The sequence below is a fragment of the Vombatus ursinus genome, unplaced genomic scaffold, assembly GCF_900497805.2.
Source record: "Vombatus ursinus unplaced genomic scaffold, bare-nosed wombat genome assembly UNPS02011591.1, whole genome shotgun sequence".
Taxonomy (NCBI): Eukaryota; Metazoa; Chordata; class Mammalia; order Diprotodontia; family Vombatidae; genus Vombatus; species Vombatus ursinus.
Window position 1 is genome coordinate 4996625 of NW_020951369.1, and position 17124 is coordinate 5013748.

The 17124-nt window shown below is 39.3% G+C and overlaps 1 protein-coding gene across 7 annotated transcripts in view; it reads right to left on the reverse strand.

The window, feature by feature from the left end:
• INPP4A (inositol polyphosphate-4-phosphatase type I A) overlaps window positions 1-17124 on the reverse strand; it is a 206372-nt gene that overhangs the window by 79892 nt on the left and 109356 nt on the right. For 6 of the 7 annotated variants that reach the window (XM_027856631.1, XM_027856628.1, XM_027856630.1 and 3 more), the window contains exon 3: window positions 5046-5117. The exons of the other annotated variant lie outside the window; for it this stretch is intronic. The gene's annotated coding sequence lies outside the window, so the exon portion shown is untranslated. The remainder of the gene's footprint in view (window positions 1-5045; window positions 5118-17124) is intronic. 7 annotated transcript variants of the gene reach the window in all.

Consider the following 17124-nt stretch of genomic DNA (forward strand, 5'->3'; position numbering starts at 1 on the left):
TGTTTTTTAGAATTAGTTTTTGCTTGAAATAAAATGCCAAAGCTTGTACAAAATATGAAAATCTTTAAAAGCTGAAAACAATTCAATATAATGTACAGTTTTTTGTTTTTGTTTTTTTGCTTTTTGGTGAGGTGATCGGGGGTTAAATGACTTACCCAGGGGCACACACCTAGTAAGTGTTAAGTATCTGAGGCTGGATTTGAACTCAGGTCCTCCTGACTCCAAGGCCAGAGCTCTATTCACTGTACCACCTAGCTGCCCCATAATACATGTCTTCAGAACCAAAAGGCACATTAAAGCCAACACTCAATTTATTTTACCATCTACATTTATTTTGTCCACACTGCAGCTTTCCCCATTGTGATTTCACCATATCTTGGGTTGGCATAAGAAATTAAATGGGAATTTTGGGAGAGTTTTACAAAAGCTACAAATGACACGTGAAGGCCAGCAGAAGACACAGAAAAATTTTAGAAACTCAGAAATGCATAAAATACATGTATAGTATTGTACAACAACAACATATTTTATCTTTTAATAACAATAATTCAGACTTCTTCTCTGGTACAAAGGGAGGGCCAAAAAGTTTTACACGGATTTTCCAGATCATGGGAGTACTGCACCCCTAAACCCACACAATGCAGAAGGGATAACTGTACAACTTACCAAGTGAGTGATTTCTCTAAGGCCCACAGGATTTTGGATTGGATGGGACTTTAGAGGTTACATAATCAAAATCCTTTCACTTTACAAATGAAGAAAACTAAGAGCTAGAGGGGATAAGTAGCTTACCCAGGGTTACCATTAGTAAATATCAGGGCTGGGATTTGAACCCAAGTCTTCCAATTACAAATCTTTGCTGCTTCTTCAAATTAGTAGATTGTTCTAAAGACCATGCATACATGCATGTGTCTGCATAAACACATGCATAGTGTTGCACAGTGGCCAAAGTACTGCCTCTAAAGTGAGGAAGAGCTGGGTTAAAATTCTGCCCCAGATTCCAGTGATCCTGAACAAATCATTTAATCTCTAGGGGCCTTGGGCAACTCCCTAAATTGTAGATAAGGTGGGATCTGCATTGGTGCATGGAATTCCCCACACTGACTAAATCACAGATCAAGGACATACATATATTCACACAGACACACACATCTCTACAGATATAGGTATATTTATATAAATCTATAGATAGATATATCTCTATCTCTGTCTATCTGGCTATCTATCACCAATTTTTCCCCATCTCACATTTTATTTTGCAAAGTTCTTCAAAAACACCAACTATTCTTCTGAGTCTCCAGCTTTCTTTTTATAAAGTAAGTAGGCAGTAGTCTGTGCTAATGACTAATGCTAGCCTAACACAGACAATGAGTGAGGAGGATTCTGGGCTAAATGCCACAGCAGACCAAATCACGAAAACCTAGCATTGCCAGTAACTCACACACATTTGGCTCTTATCTTCTTAACCTCTCCTTCATAACAAGAAAGCCTGACAGATTTCCAATCAAAACCTCTAACTCTTAGCAGTTAAAAATAATAACTTTAGAACTGAACAATAAAATTTGTTTAAAACCTTCTTTCCCTCAGAAGTCAGAAGCAGGCTCCAACTACACCCCCCCAAACCCTCGTCCCTAAGCAGATCCGCTCTAATGCTCTCCTCCCCAGGTTCCTAACAATCTTGTTCACATTTGTTCACTGCCTTAGTCAAACTAAGACTTGTTAAAGACCTTAGCTTAAAAAGGCCAAGGTCTTCCACTGCATCCAGGGCCATCTCCAGTCATCCTGAGCTATATCTCACCACTGGACCCAGATGGCTCTGGAGGAGAAAGTGAGGCTGATGACTCTGCACAGCCCTCCCTCACTTAAATCCAATTCACCTGCATATCACGGCATCACCTCCCTGATGTCATGGTCCTGTTTGAGAACAAAGGACAAACAACAACAATATTTGTTCTAGCTCATTCCATTATGGCCTTGAGAACTCTACTGCAAAACTGACAAATTCCATGCCATCTTCTCCCCTTAAACTTTTCCATCAGCATTTCTGGTAACATCTTGATTTAACTGGAAACTGTCTTTTGCTACTTCAGCCACATTCAGGAATGGTCACATCTTAGACTTCAGCAGCTCTTGGAAGTATATCCAATTCTATGACCTGAACTTTGAAATTCAACTCTCAGACCACAACTTTGATCCTTCCACAGTCTCAAGTTCATGCTAACACCTTCTCTTACCTTCACTACAATTTCTGATTGCTTATCTCATCCATATTCTCCCATTCTATCTCCCCCATTCTGGTTCCTCCATAACTGTGGTAAGCTATTTCTATATCCCTCAACTGTGATTTTCCACAAGTTGTACCTTGTTAATTCTTATCCCTGAGCAACCTCCATAATCTGATTCCTTTGCACCTATTACAAGGTTGTTATTTTTTACTGGTGAGAGTCACAGAACTGAACTGATGTTACGTACTGTAAATGTATGGCAAATAACTTCAAATGAGCACATAATACTGTACAGCACTATTTCTACTCTCAACTTATTGACTCCCAACTTATTCCCCACTGTTACCAATCCAAACTTTTCTGCTTTCCTCCAATTCCCAACCACAGGCTCCATACCTCAAGTAGATGACATTGCACCTCTATTTCAATGACAACACTGAGGTTGTCTGGCAGGAGTTTCCTTAACTCTCCGCCTCTACTTTTCAAAAGTCTGCATCATTCTCCATTTTTTTCCTCCTCCCCTCTAATCTTAGAAAAGCTACCAGGTCTCTTAGCTCAGATCAATTAATCCCTTAGCGTTCCACCCATTTGCCCTAACATTACTCCAAAACTTATCTACTTTCCCATGCATCTATGACTCCCTCTTCAAAGGCTTCTTTTCATATGCCAACCAGCATGCTCAAATCTCCCTGATGCCATTCCTTGAAACGTCTACTCTATCCAGCTACTTTCCCACATTCTTCTATCCCTTCACTGACAAATTTCTTCAACAAAGCTGTCTACACTCAATATCTCCACTTCCTTATCACTCAATCTTTCTTCAGCCCCCAGCTAAAGTTTCCATCCTCTCTACTCTACTGAAACTATATGTCAGAAGTTGACAGTGACAAAATCAAATGACCTCTTTAGTCCTGGAATGGACTCTCCTGTTTCTACTACTTCCTCTTAACTGCTCCTTCTGTCTCCTCATCTTCTTCTGAAACCCTTAAGATGTCCCCCAAATATGCACAAATATATTTATGGAAGCTTTTTTTTTTCTAGGGGCAAAGATGTGGGAACTAAAGGAATGCCCATCAATTGGGAAATTGGCTGAACAAATTAGGGTTTAGGAGGGATAGTTTCAAAGGAACCTAGAAAGACTCGTATGAACTGCTTCAGAGTGAACTGAGCAGAATCAGGAGAATAATTTATACTATACCAACACTGTAAAGACAAACCACTTGGAAAGACTTAAGAATTCTGATTAATGCAATGACCAACCATGATTCCAGGAGACCAATGATGATGTGCCTCCTAACAAAGAAGGAACATACCCAAGATGGAGAATAAGACATGCATCTTTGGATGTGGCCATTGTGGCAATAGGTTTTGCTTGAAGATTTAATCTTTTTAATTAAAAATTAATTTTAAAAAGACAGTTGTATCTATTCAGAGACTTCCCAAATTTATTCCTCATGACCCTGTCTCTCCAATTAACGAGGAGATAAACATGACCAACTGCCTCTAAGAAATCTTTACCTGGATGTCTCGTTGGCACGGCAAACTCAACAACGTCCAAAACTCAGTTTATCACTATCCCATGTACCTAATACTTGTGTTATCTCTGACTCTCCCCTCTCTTTCACCTCTCATACCTACTCAGCTACCTAGTATTTTGTCAATTGGACTACTACCATTCTAATACAAGCGTTGATTACCACTCCCCTGGGCTATTACAATAGCCTTCTAACAGGTCTTCCTGTTTTTATTCTTCCTCTATTCTCCTTTAATCCAATATTCAGTAACAATTCAATAATCAATAATCCAATAATACTGTTAACAGACTAATCTTCTACATGCATAAATCTAGTCATGTCACTCTCCTCTGCTCAAAAATTTTCAGTGGCTTCCTATGGTTTCCCGATTAAAATTCAGACCCTTTTTGACTGGAATTGAAGATTATCTACAAGTTAGTGCTACCCTAGCTTTCTCACCTTAGCTCATATTTCACTTTTGCATTTATTCTATGATATAATCAAATTGGACTAAATAATAATAATAACTAGCAATTGTATAGCACTTTAAGGATGACAAAGTGCTTTACAAATATTATCTTTTTTTATCTTCACAATAACACTGGGAAGTAGTTGCTATTATTATTTGCATTGTGCAGATAAGAAAACTGAGGAAAACAGATCTTAAGTGATTTGTCCAGGGTCACACAGCAAGTAAGTGTCTGAGACTAAGTTTGAATTCAGGTCTTCCTAATTCCATTATACTACCTGTGTGTACTATTTACTGTTCCCTGAACATGTCCTCTGTTTTCTAGCTTCTGTGTCTTCACTCAGATTATTAGTTATTTCTAGAATATTCTTTCCACCCCTTTTGTCTACTGGATTCCTCCATACCCCATAAAGCACAAATCAGATGACACTCATTTCTACAATGAAGCTTTCCACAGTCCCTCAGATCAGATCATTATCTGTCTCCCCTTAGACCTCACATAGCATTTATTTATACCTCTCTAATGCCTTTATTATGCATTATTCTGTATCAAGGTTATGTAGATATGTGACTTATCCCCACACTAGCCTAGAAGCTTCATCACAGCAAGGGTCACATCTTACCTAATTTTTTTATCACTCACTCCTAGTACCTAGACACAGTATACTGCACACAGCAGGGCTTAATAAATATCTACAGAATTGAATTAAATAAAAATTTTGGCTAAGTTCACTCCTATATCTTGAGAGTTTCTCTTCACTTACACAAATCAATGACAACACCTCAAGGGTATTTTTGTTATCACTGTGTGGCAATTTGTATACTAATTATACTTACAGAAAGTTGTTTTTCTTCAGGAGAGGAAAGACAGGTTGCATTTTTATAGAAGCTGACTCAATTTCACTGCATCTAAAAATAAAGAGATACAACAGGTATTTGGCTAAATGGGAATACACACAGCTTGCAGACGCTACAGAGAAAGCTCACATTATAATTTTCAAGGCTGGAATTGTGGCAAAGCAAAATGCTACTCTGAGCTCTGCTCCACAACCATTCTATATTTTAATCCAAGCTTTTAGCATCAACAACAACAAAGGCCCACCTGCTGGAGGCTAGGAACCCACTGTTCCCTCTAAATCCAGGGTTCAGTCTGGCCCTGACGCCACATTGGGACAGCCCAAGTAAGTCTGCCCTGCCTTTGCCCCAGAGAATGAGTTCAGTTCCTAGGCTGTTCTCAGGGCTCTACTACTAGAGTGTATCTCACTTACTTGGAGAGGCGGACAGGCAAGGCAGGAAAACTGGGCAACAGAAGGTCCTCCTCCTCCTTCCTCCAGGTCTTTTTCAAAATCTTAGCACGCAGTCTGCTAGAATGACCTCACAGAAAGGTATCCTACTCTGCTACTATTTAAAAAGAAGCTGTAGCATACACCCTCACACATTCAACACGAAATTCTCTTGGCACCATCTGTAGCTACAGGAAATACCCTTTTCTTTTCTCTCATACCTTTCTCTCGGCTTCTTTACCTCTACAGTTATTCACAAGATAACCTCCGAACCTTCTCAGTCATTCTCAACAGAGTAAAGAAATGACCAGTAAGTCCACAAATCTGGAATAATAGGGTTCACATTACCCAAAAGACCAGGCTCTATCTTTAGCCCTAACATGGCTCATATTCCTACCCTGACTAGCTGGAACTCATTATCTTTCTATCCACATCTTCTTGACTTCCCTATTTCTGTTCATAGGGTCTTCATTCTTACAGTTATCCTGGCTCAAAATCGAATGCCCTTGTCTCCCTCATTTCCAACCAATTAATTACTAAATCCTATATTTAACCTCAGTGTTCCCTCAATTCCATTCCTAGTTCAGGTCCTTATGCAGAAAGCACGGATAACTACTCACCTACTCTCACCTACTATTATGAGAAAATGGCTTAAGAAAACCTTCAAGTTCTATATAAATGAGTTATCATTATTGTGTTATCTGAACTACCATCTTCTTTCTTTTTTCTCCTTTCTCTGTGAGGCAATTGGGGTTAAGTGACTTGCCCAGGGTCACACAGCTAGTAAGTGTTAAGAGTCTGAGGCTGGATTTGAACTCAGGTCTCCCTGACCCCAAGACCAGAGCTCTATCCACTGCACTCCCTAGCTGCCCCTGAACTACCATCTTCTAATTGGTCTTCCTGCCTCCTCCAATCTGTCTTATAGTGACCTTTTTCACGGTAGAACTCAGATATTATTCCTTATTCGTAAACCTCCAGAAGTAATTATTTTGCCTAGCCTTTTAGCCACTCCATAATTTGGTTCCCACCTCCTTTTCTAGACTAATATTACACTGCCTTTTATATACTGCATGGTCTTTTCCAACTAGAATACTCAGTCCATTCTTTTCATCCTCCATGATTTTGATCACAGCACTCTAAATGACAAGATATATGACTCAAGGGGGCACATTCTTTGAGTTTTGGAAGGTACCTTGTGGCACTACACAGATGACTAATAAATATTTTCAACTGAATTAGAGAGGTATTTCTAGCTATGTTCAGTATAAATCTGGCATACTCCTATACCACCCTCCTCTACACATTTAAAAAAAGGAGACATTTTGCCATCTTCAAGAGACTTTCCAGGGCAAAATGATGACTAGAATAACAATCCTTTTAAGAGGTGATATCTGAAAGACTAATTTTAATGAGACTAAGGCTATTGGGGACATTTAATTGAAAAGTATATTCCAGGTCACTTCATTGTCTAACCCCCAGTACACAAAGATAATTTTCACCGCCAAATTAGATTGCACTTAACTTACAAGTCTCATTAATGTAAGTTAATTCACCAAGAACTGTACTATTCCCAAGGTCCTTTTTCGCCTCTAAGTCTTGGTGATTACTCATTGGAAGACCAGTTCTCATTAGAGAGAGGAAAAAAATTTTTAAAAGAAAGGGAACAGCATGTGGCTGGAAGACCAATTGCCCCCTTTCTTATCTACCCTCAGAGACCTGATAACTCTGTGTGCTGCCAGCTGATAGGAAGCAATAGTACAATCTGACATGATTTCCTAATGGGAAGGCCACAGAACCCCAAGAGACTTTACTTCTATTTTCCATTAAAAAAAGACAAATCATAGCTCACTGACCTCAAAGGCATCCTCTAACTATGTTCCCTCTTCCACAAACATACATCTAGTTATCTGGTGGTACTCAGAGCAGCAAGAAGAGCCTGGAGAAATGCAACCAATAGGGGCAGCTAGGTGGCACAGTAAATAGAGCACCGGCCCTGGAGTCAGGAGGACCTGAGTTCAAATCCGGCCTCAGACGCTTAACACTCACTAGCTGTGTGACCTTGGGCCAAGTCACTTAATCCCACTGCCTAGTAAAATACAAAAACAAAACAAAACAAAAACAAAAAGAAATGCAACCAACAGAGGCTCATACAATTGTCAGTGCTTGGAACTGTAAGAAATAACTAAAAGAATCTGTCACTAGGAAGATGTTATTGGTCCTCAAAATAGGATTACAGAGCTCTGAAGTTGGAAGGGTCCTTGGATATCACCGAAGTCCACTCCTACTCATTGTATAGGTAAGGGAACTAAGCCTAAGAGGGGAAAAGTGACCTGCACACATAGTAGGTGGTTAATATATGTTGAAAGGAATTGCTCAAGGCAATGAGAGATGAATGACAACTAACCCTCTCCCCAACCATGAGATCAAACTATCACAGATTTTGAGATGTAAGGGAACTTATAACAGGAACAAATGTGGAAACTGAGGCCCAAAGAATTGAGGTGATTTGCCTAAAGTCATTCAGGTATCAGTTTTAAAATTTTGTTTCTTAAGCATTGCTGACAAAGAGCAAAAGAAATTCATCAGGAGTTTCATAGAATTACAAATCTCAGAGTTTGAAGAGACCTCAGCTAATCCAACTTGTACTCAAACAAGGAAGCTCCTCTACAAATATTTGAGCCTTCTAATTCATCAGCTCCTGAGGCAACCCCATTCTACTTTAGAAAAGTTATAACTGTTAGGAAGTGTTCTCTTGTTGTTCAGTCACTTCACTCCTGTCTGACTCCTCATGACCCCATTTGGGGTTTTCCTGGCAGAGATAGTACAGTGGTTTGCCATTTCCTTCTCCAGTTCATTTTACCAATGAGGAAACTGAAGCAAACTGGGTTAAGAGACTTGCCCAGGGTCACACAGCTAGTGTCTAAGATAGGATTTGAACTCAGGTCTTCCTGACTCCAGGCCCAGTGCCCTGTCCACTGAACTACCTAGCTGCCCCATAATGTTCTCTTAAATGGACCCAGAATAAAAATCTAAAATTTCTACTTACTATAGAAAGCAAGTGTAATTCTTCCTCTGCATAATACCCCTTCACATACTTGGATTCAGCTATTTATTTATCAATCAGCAAGTATTTATTAAGTGCCTACTATGTGCCGAGCACTGTGCTAGGCACTGGCGATGCAAAAACAAAGAATAAAACAATCTTTTTACAATGAGCTTACATTTTATGTTCTGAAATTCCACATAAGTCTTTTCTCAGTTTTTTCATCTATAAAATGAGGAGCTTGAGCTGGGTGACTTCTCAGGTCCCTTTTGAAATCTATGATCCCACAGACTTTCTCTTTCCCAGACTAAACATGTCCATTTTCTTCAACTAATTTTCAGTGAGTATGATGTTGAATCTTCTCAGCATCTTACACTTTTCCTTCCCCATTTAAAAGGAAATTCAACCATCTACTCCTCCAAATAGGTGAGCTTTCCTCCCCAGGAAGCAAAGTCAGATGTACCTTCTCATAATTATTTATATGTGTGTTCATGCCTCTGTGTATGTATGTATATGAATATATACTTACACATTACATATAATCTCAGAAGACGGTGAAACCAAATAGATGCATCTGACCTTTCTTATCACTCAATGAACATGCATCTAAAAGGAGATTCTACTGCAAAGTACTTGGGAGACAGAAAGGACTTCCGCCAATACTGATTACTGTCATTCACCTCAAACAGTACTGGCTCTTTTTTCTTTCTTTTGTTGCTTTGGGAGGCAAATGGGGTTAAGTGACTTGCCCAGGGTCACACAGCTAGTGTCTGAGGCTGGATTTAAACTCTGGTTCTCTTGACTCCAAGGCCAGGGCTGCAGTAGCTTTATTCAAAGCCTCCAAAAGGTTTCTGAACTTGCTCTGCTGTCCACAGATCCTCAGAATTATTACGGAAGATGTTATTGCCTGACCATTTCCAGAAAGCCCTTTTCAAAACAAAGAACAGATTTATGATCTATTGGTGATCCCAAATGAGGGGAAGAAATAGCTGCCAAAAAATGATTTACTTTGCTGACTTGCCCTTCTCTGACTTCTATGGAGAAAAGCCAGCAGGGGAATCAATGCATCATGGCAGTGCAGGGAATTGTGGCTTTTGACATACCATCATGGATATTTTCACATCTACCTTATAAATTAGTCTGGCCAACATCCTAATACTGTATCTTAATACTGCATCTTAACACTTCTAAAATAAATGAAGATTCCCTTATTTGTAGACCTGCTATATTTTTTTTAAATGCTAGTTTTTTAAAAAGTCCACCAACACACAAAAAAAAATTTAGCCAAAAATTGTATGGTACAACATGAAAGTGATGTATAGGGGAAATTCTCTATTTATTTCAGGTTTTCATCATTATTTAAAAAAAAAAAAACATTAAGCATCTAATCGTATAGGAAGCTATCTCAGGTGCTGTACAAAGTGAGAAATCATTCATGGTTACTTACATACAACACTTTAGGATACTAAAAAGCACTTTTCTAACAGCAATACTGATAGGTAAGTAGTTCAAATATTATACATTTTGTTGCACCGATGAGAAAATGGAAGCACACAGAGGTAAAGGAACTTGCCTAAAAATCCCATTTAATAAATATCACAGCTGGAACTGATAAAATATCCCTAGTATATAATATATACCCATATATAATATCCATAGTTGGAACCCATAATTTCTGACTACAAGTCTAAGAGCTAAATCCATTATACCACAGGTGTCAAATATAGAGGCCTACTAAACTCTAAAACAGATTAAAATGTAATAGGAACGACTGGGCCACATGAGCAACAAAATGGTGGACTAGATATTTTTATTGAACATCATGATCTTTCAAAACTCTCCAAAATAAAAATTATACACCAAAGATAAAGCAACTTCAGCTGTCTCCGTGGTCTGGGATAGCACTTCTTAAACTGTGGGTCATGACAAGGTTTCTGAATGCACAACAACCAGAAATTAATTAAAAATCAAACAAGTAATTAATCTGAGGTGTTTCTGGCAGCACTTAGCCATATTGCATTGCACAACTTCACTTTAGCCTTGAATCTGAAAATAAAGCATGTGCACTTTGCACTGCGAATGCCCTCACACACAACACGAACATCCACTGTCAAAACTGAAAAGGGGTCGCAGGTGGGAAAAGTTTAAGAAGCCCTGGTCTAAAACAACCAGAATGCAAAAGAAGGTTAAAAAAGAAAAGAAAAGAAAGAAAGAAAAAACCAGGAATTGGAGTTCACTCAGCACCCCTTTCCCACCTCCCATACTACCAGAAGGAAGGCCGCACTAGTAGACCCAAGAATGTAACACAGGCTCACATGAAGACAATACCCCTGCACTCTGATTACCCTTTGTCTTTCCAGAGACACCAGCTCCAGGCTGCTGAAGTTTGCTCAGGGCTAGACAGCCAACTTGGCCACAGCCCATCAGGAGTAAAAGCCTGTCAAGAGCTACAACTCAGAAGCACCAATACTGCAAAGCTCTGAATTTCTAGTACCAGGGAAAACAGACTCTGAACTGCTGGTGCCAGATTAGAGAACTGAGGAACAGAGGGAATGTAACAAGTCATCAGAAAAGAATACTGTGTGGGGAGTGGGGAGCAAAATAAACCAGTCTACCAGGCTTGATGGAAAGAGTACATCATTCAGCTAGGGCCAGTTCTGACCATTCAAAAGTCAGTTGAGGCAGAGATCTAGGCTAGTGAACTGTGAGTTCCCCAGTTTGGAAGGAGACTGAGATGCTTTGAGATCTAGCCCCTAAGGAAACCACCATCAGAGGGAAGGGGAATCAAGAAGTGAGTGATAAGGGAAATATGGCAGTTGGGGGGGAGGGGGAGACCAGAAGTACCAAAGATTTCATGAAGAAGAAAACTCAAAGACCTTGAACATAAACAGATAAATCAACAGGAAAAACAGTAACAACAGGAGGAAATATAGCCTCCAGATCTAGTAAACAAGTTCATCTATAAATAAATATTTCAAAATAAAGAAAAGTAGTCTAACACTTGATTAGACAGAGGAACCTGTGGAATTTGAGAAGATGAAACCACAATATGCTACTTCTAAGTGGTTTAAAAGAGAAAAGAGAATTATGAGCAGAATTTATTTCCAGCAAATATAATAGAATAGGAAAAATTGGAATCTACAATGACAAGCCTCACCAGAGAAACAAAAGAGAAAACAATAGATTGGGAATGAAAATACATAAAAGTGAAGGTCAATCTAGAAGAGAAGCAGCAAAACACAGTAACATGAAAGGAAAATATGCTCACTATGAAAGTGAAACACAATGAACTCAAAGACAACCTAAGGATTAGAAAAAAACAACAGGACAAAAAACTATGACACAATAAAGAAGGAAATAAAAAAAAAAAATAGAACCACCCAGAACTTTCAAATACAGAAAATGAAACTCCAATTGAAAGAATTCACAGTTTGCCTCCAAAAAATTCCCTACAAATTCCAAGATATATAGCAGTTAAATTTAACAACTTAATTTAGACAACAAGTTCTACAAGCCAGCAGGAAAAGGACTTTCAAGTACAAAAGAAAGGGCATTCAATAGCAAGATTATTCATCGTCCACCGGAAAAAGGAGGAGGGAATGGAATAATGTGTTCTAAGGAGCAATGTTGCTCAGGATGCAGTTCAAGATGACCCAACCTGCAAATCTGAGCTTAACCATACAGGGGTGGGGAACCTGAGGCCTCGAAGCCACATGTGGCCCTCCAATTCCCATATGGGGGAATTGTTCTGTGAAGTCTGGATTTAGTCAAAGGGTCACACCTGAGGACCTAGAGGGCCACATGTGGCTTTGAGGCCGCAGGTTCCCCACCCCTGACATAGGACAAAAGATGGATGCTCAAAATTAAAGAAAAATTTGAAAAATTTTTAGAAAGAAAAACAGAACTGAAGAGATTATGTGCCTCTCGAATACCCCAAATAACAGAAAAGCAGGAGAAGTAAGTAAATGCAGTAGGCAAGGACAGTAACAGAGTGACAACAGAGAAAACAGTAAGACTTATTTCTAAATGTACAAAAGGAAAGAGGGATGAAGGTAGAAATCTGTGCAGAGGCAGACAGGGGGCTCTATGGACAGAACCTGTCAAACACCCTGCCTACAAGTGAATGCTTCTTTTGCGAGAGTACATTACAACATGGGAGAATACATAAAGGAGGGGAGGGCAGAAGGAGGGCAGAAAAGAGTGAGAGACGCTCAGGGCTCAAATCAAGGGCTAGCAATGAGGATCAGGTGAACTCACAGAGAGAAAGAGCAAAAGAGTGTAAAGAGGCAAAAGGAAGGAGGCCCTTCTTTGGAGGTAAGAGGGGGTTCCAATGATGAACGAATGTTCCTAAGGGTAAAGAAAGATGGTCACTGGAGAGAGATGAAGATCTTATACTGAGGCCTGGGAGATTTGGTGCTTGAAAAGTTTACTTGTACTGGGAGGAGGAGAGTTGGAATCCCTGGGAGCAACTGGCACCTGGAGAAGTGGGAAAGCATGGATGCAGGATGTGATTTCTAGACAAATATAGAAAAGAGAGGGTAGAAATCAGTGGAGGGCTGCATAATCAAGGACTTGGTGAGGGAGGGGCCCTACCATATAATTTGCATTGTTCTGAAAGTGAGGCACAATAGAAAAGGGGAATCCATAAGGCAAGCCTTACAAGCAGTGGCAGAAAGGGGGAGAGCCTAGAATGGATACCTTGAAAGCTCTGACTGCATGAAAAATAGAGAAAAAGGAAAGAGAGCAAATAATTACAGGTGTCAGAGACAGAGAATGAGGGTCTAGAGTAAAAAGAAGGTGAAGATGAATAGTGAAGAGAGTGAAAAAAATTCTTTTTGGAAAGGGGTGCAAAAAATGAAATTTGAAAACTAACGAACAGGACTAGTTAATGGGAAGGAGAGGAAAGGGAAATATCAAACAGGAAAAGGAGCTCGGGGTGAGGGGAAGAGAGCCTGTGGAAACAGGGACATTCTCTCTCTCTCTCTCTCTCTCTCTCTCTCTCTCTCTCTCTCTCTCTCCCCCTCCCCCTCTTCCCTTCTCCTTCCTCTCTTCAGTTGTACAGCTTAAAAAAGACACATAGTCTAGGTAAAAGCACAGTCCTGCCTTACACACTTAATTGGCTCTATAAAAAATTTTTTTAAATTGAAACAAAGTCATAGGAAGAAATTGTTTTAAGAGCAATAATGTCATAAATGGAAGATATATTTCTAGGAAACCAAAATACAGACCAGAAAAGCTTAAGTTTCATAAAGACTAAAGTATATAAGGGGGGGAGGGAGATTGGTGGAGGGGGGAGGGAGATTGGTGAAGGGGAGGGAAAGAACAGGTTAGGCCACTTGGATATACTGAGATATATTAAGAAGTCTGTGTAGTGGGACTGAAGCCACAAAAGGAATTCCTGAGGTTTGCAACTGATGTATGGTTAGTAGAGAATAGGGGATTTTATCTGTATAGATCGAACAAGGGAAAGTGACTTAGAACAGGGTGGAGAAGGGACAGCAGCTGTCTGTAGGACAAGAAGAAGCCAAAAATAATGTCTTTCCCAAAGGCTAAAAGTAAATGGTGCAACTACAGAATACAGTGACATCCTGGAAAAGAGACAGAAAAAATGACTAACTTTTTCTTCTTATTTGTAATTTAGGATGTAGCTAAATATAAAGCCTTACACAAATTTGATGTTTTAGTGGTTTAAGAATCAATTTCCTGAGGCAGCTAGGTGGTACAGTGGATAGAACAACAGCCCTGGAATCAGGAGACCTGAGTTCAAATGTGACCTTAGGCACTTGCTGTGTGATCCTGGGCAAGTTACTTAACCCCGACTGCCTCCCCCAAAAAACCAATTTCCCTACCCCCGTTGTTCAAGAACCTAGGGTAGTAGCAGCAGCACACAGCCAATTAACTGATCAATAAGCATTTATAAAGCACCAGTGCTAGACCCTTGGGACACAATCACAAAAGTGAGACAATCTCTGCCCTCGAGGAACTCACATTGTACTGTGGCAAGAAGTTCATGAACTTCCTTTTTAAAAATATTTTGATAACTGTATTTCAATATAATTGGGTTTCCTTTGTAATCCTACACATTTTATTTTATGAATTTAAAGACATTATTCTGAGAAGGGGTCCATAAGCAGACTGCCAAAAGGGTCTAAGACACAAAGAAGGTTAATAACCTTCAAGTTGGGGGGGATATAACATGTTTACAACTAAGTACATAAGGAATATAGAAGAAACATATACTGGATGGCATTAACAACTAAAAAATCGGGGGAAAAGTCTCTTAAAAGTGAACTGAGTTTTTCTGAGAACTAGAGAACTAGGTGAAAAAGACAAACATTGGCGCACAGAAGGGACAGCCCTTCCATGTTCTCAAAGGCACAAAAATGGGCCATAGAATATACTGCATTGGGAACAGCAAGAAGGACAGTTTGGTTGGAACATAATTTGTGAAGTAATAAGAAATCAGGCTAGAAAGAGGAGTTAGAGACATGATGAGTTTCTATTTTATCTTGGAGGAAATGAGGAGTCACTGAAGTTTCTTCAACCAGGAAGTGACATGATCAGAACTCCTCTTGAGGAATATCACTTTGGCAGTGTGTGGAAGATGGATTGGAAAGGAAAGGGACTGGATGTGGGGAGGTCAAATTTGGTGACAACTGATAATAGTTCAGACAAGAGGTGATGAGTACTGGGGCAAAGGTGCTTTTGGCGTGAAGAAAGAGGAGGATACATGTGAAAGATATTTTGGAGGTAAAACCAACAGACTTCTTACCCTCTGATGTATCCTGAACCCCTCCCCTCCTTTGGCAGTCTGCTGAAGCCTGTGGACTCATTACCTGAATAATGTTTTTAAATAAATGAATAAAACACACAGTGTTACAAAGGAAACCATTTATATTGAAATACAGTTGTCAAAATATTAGGAAAAAAAGTTCACAAATCCCAGGTTAAGAACCCCTGTTCTAAATCTTGCAACATCAAGTAATACCAACATCCACACAATCTCTGTTGTGTGTGTATATCTGAGTGTGTTTGTGTGTATGCACATCTCTTTGATTATCATTTACTGTTATTGGTAATACATTACAGCCTATTCACACTTCATTTCCCTTTGGGTAAATGCAATTTTCATTCCTCAGAGAATGTGATTTTCTGTGATTCCCAAACACGAAATATCACAAGAACATTAGTATTAACAAAAGGGAGTGAGGGGATTTTGCTTCAGGGAGGAGCTTGGGATAACAGAAAGCAATCCACTCTATTCTAAATGCAATCCAAGTTGTACATGTATAGCCTATATCAGATTGCACGCTGTCTTGGGGAGGGGGGAAATTGAGAACTCAAAATCTTATAAAAGTGAATGCTGAAAACTAAAAATTTATTAATTAATTAATAATTTAAAACAATAAATGTAATCTAAGCTACTTTCTTTTTCTTATTCAGTTCTGGGCTCAGAATGAAAGTACTCACTAATTATAGCATTACTATTAAGCATGCAATCTTAAGTTCTATGAATGAATAAATAGCAACCTTATGTTAGCTCAGAGAAAATGAAACAATTTTCTAGTAGAAAAGATATACAAGTAACACAAGGGATGATATAAATAGCCACCTGGCAGTGCAAAACAAACAAGGAATGCCATCATACTCTTATTTTTTTTCCTTTGATGGGCAGCTGAGAATTAAAGAAATTTGTTGAGATGTCTTTAGAATACAACATTATCTTTCAAGGGATTTATAATAGAAGCATTGATTCTATGCAATTGAAACCTGTTCAATCAACATCTACTATTCCCAAAAGCAAGACTACACAGGGAAAACATACTCCATAATGTGGAGGCAGCATAGTACTATGAAGGAGGGCAGAAGTTAGAAGTCAGGAAAAAACAGAGTTCTATTCCCAAACTTTATACGTATGTAATGTATGACCCTGGGCAAGTCACTTTACCTGATTCTGTTTCCTCATCTGTTAGACTCGAATAAGGAAATAGGACTGTTATAAGGAAATCACTCTGTAACAAAGTTACCAGCTCTATGCAGGGGGCCAATTGCCTAATTCAGTCTCTGAAATTTTTTTTTTTGGAGGGCTGGGAATATAGGGACAAAAGAAAGACCAAGGCCACTTGAGAGAGATCCACAACCCTCAAGTAATGATGCACAGCAGAGCTGATGAGAACTGAGCTAAAAAGGAAGCACAGTGAACAAAGACTTTCACTCTCCTTCTTTCCTTACCTCTCCCCTACCTTCAATCAGCTGCTGCAGAATCTATTTGCACAGCACTGACTGAATAATACCTATAATAGCTAGCTCACATTTATGTAGTGCTTTATTAAGGTTTGCAAAGCATTGTACATAGATTATCTCATCTGATTCTCAAAACAACTCTGTAAAGTAGGTACTATTGTTATCCTCATTTTACTGATGAAACTGAGGCCAGGAAGAAGTTAAGTGACTTGCCCAAGGTCACACAGAGAATATGCTAGGCAGGATTCAAATTCAGAGCTTCTAGACTCCAAGTCTGCTAGCTGCATAACCCATTCTTTACACACACACACACACACACACACACACACACACACACACACACACA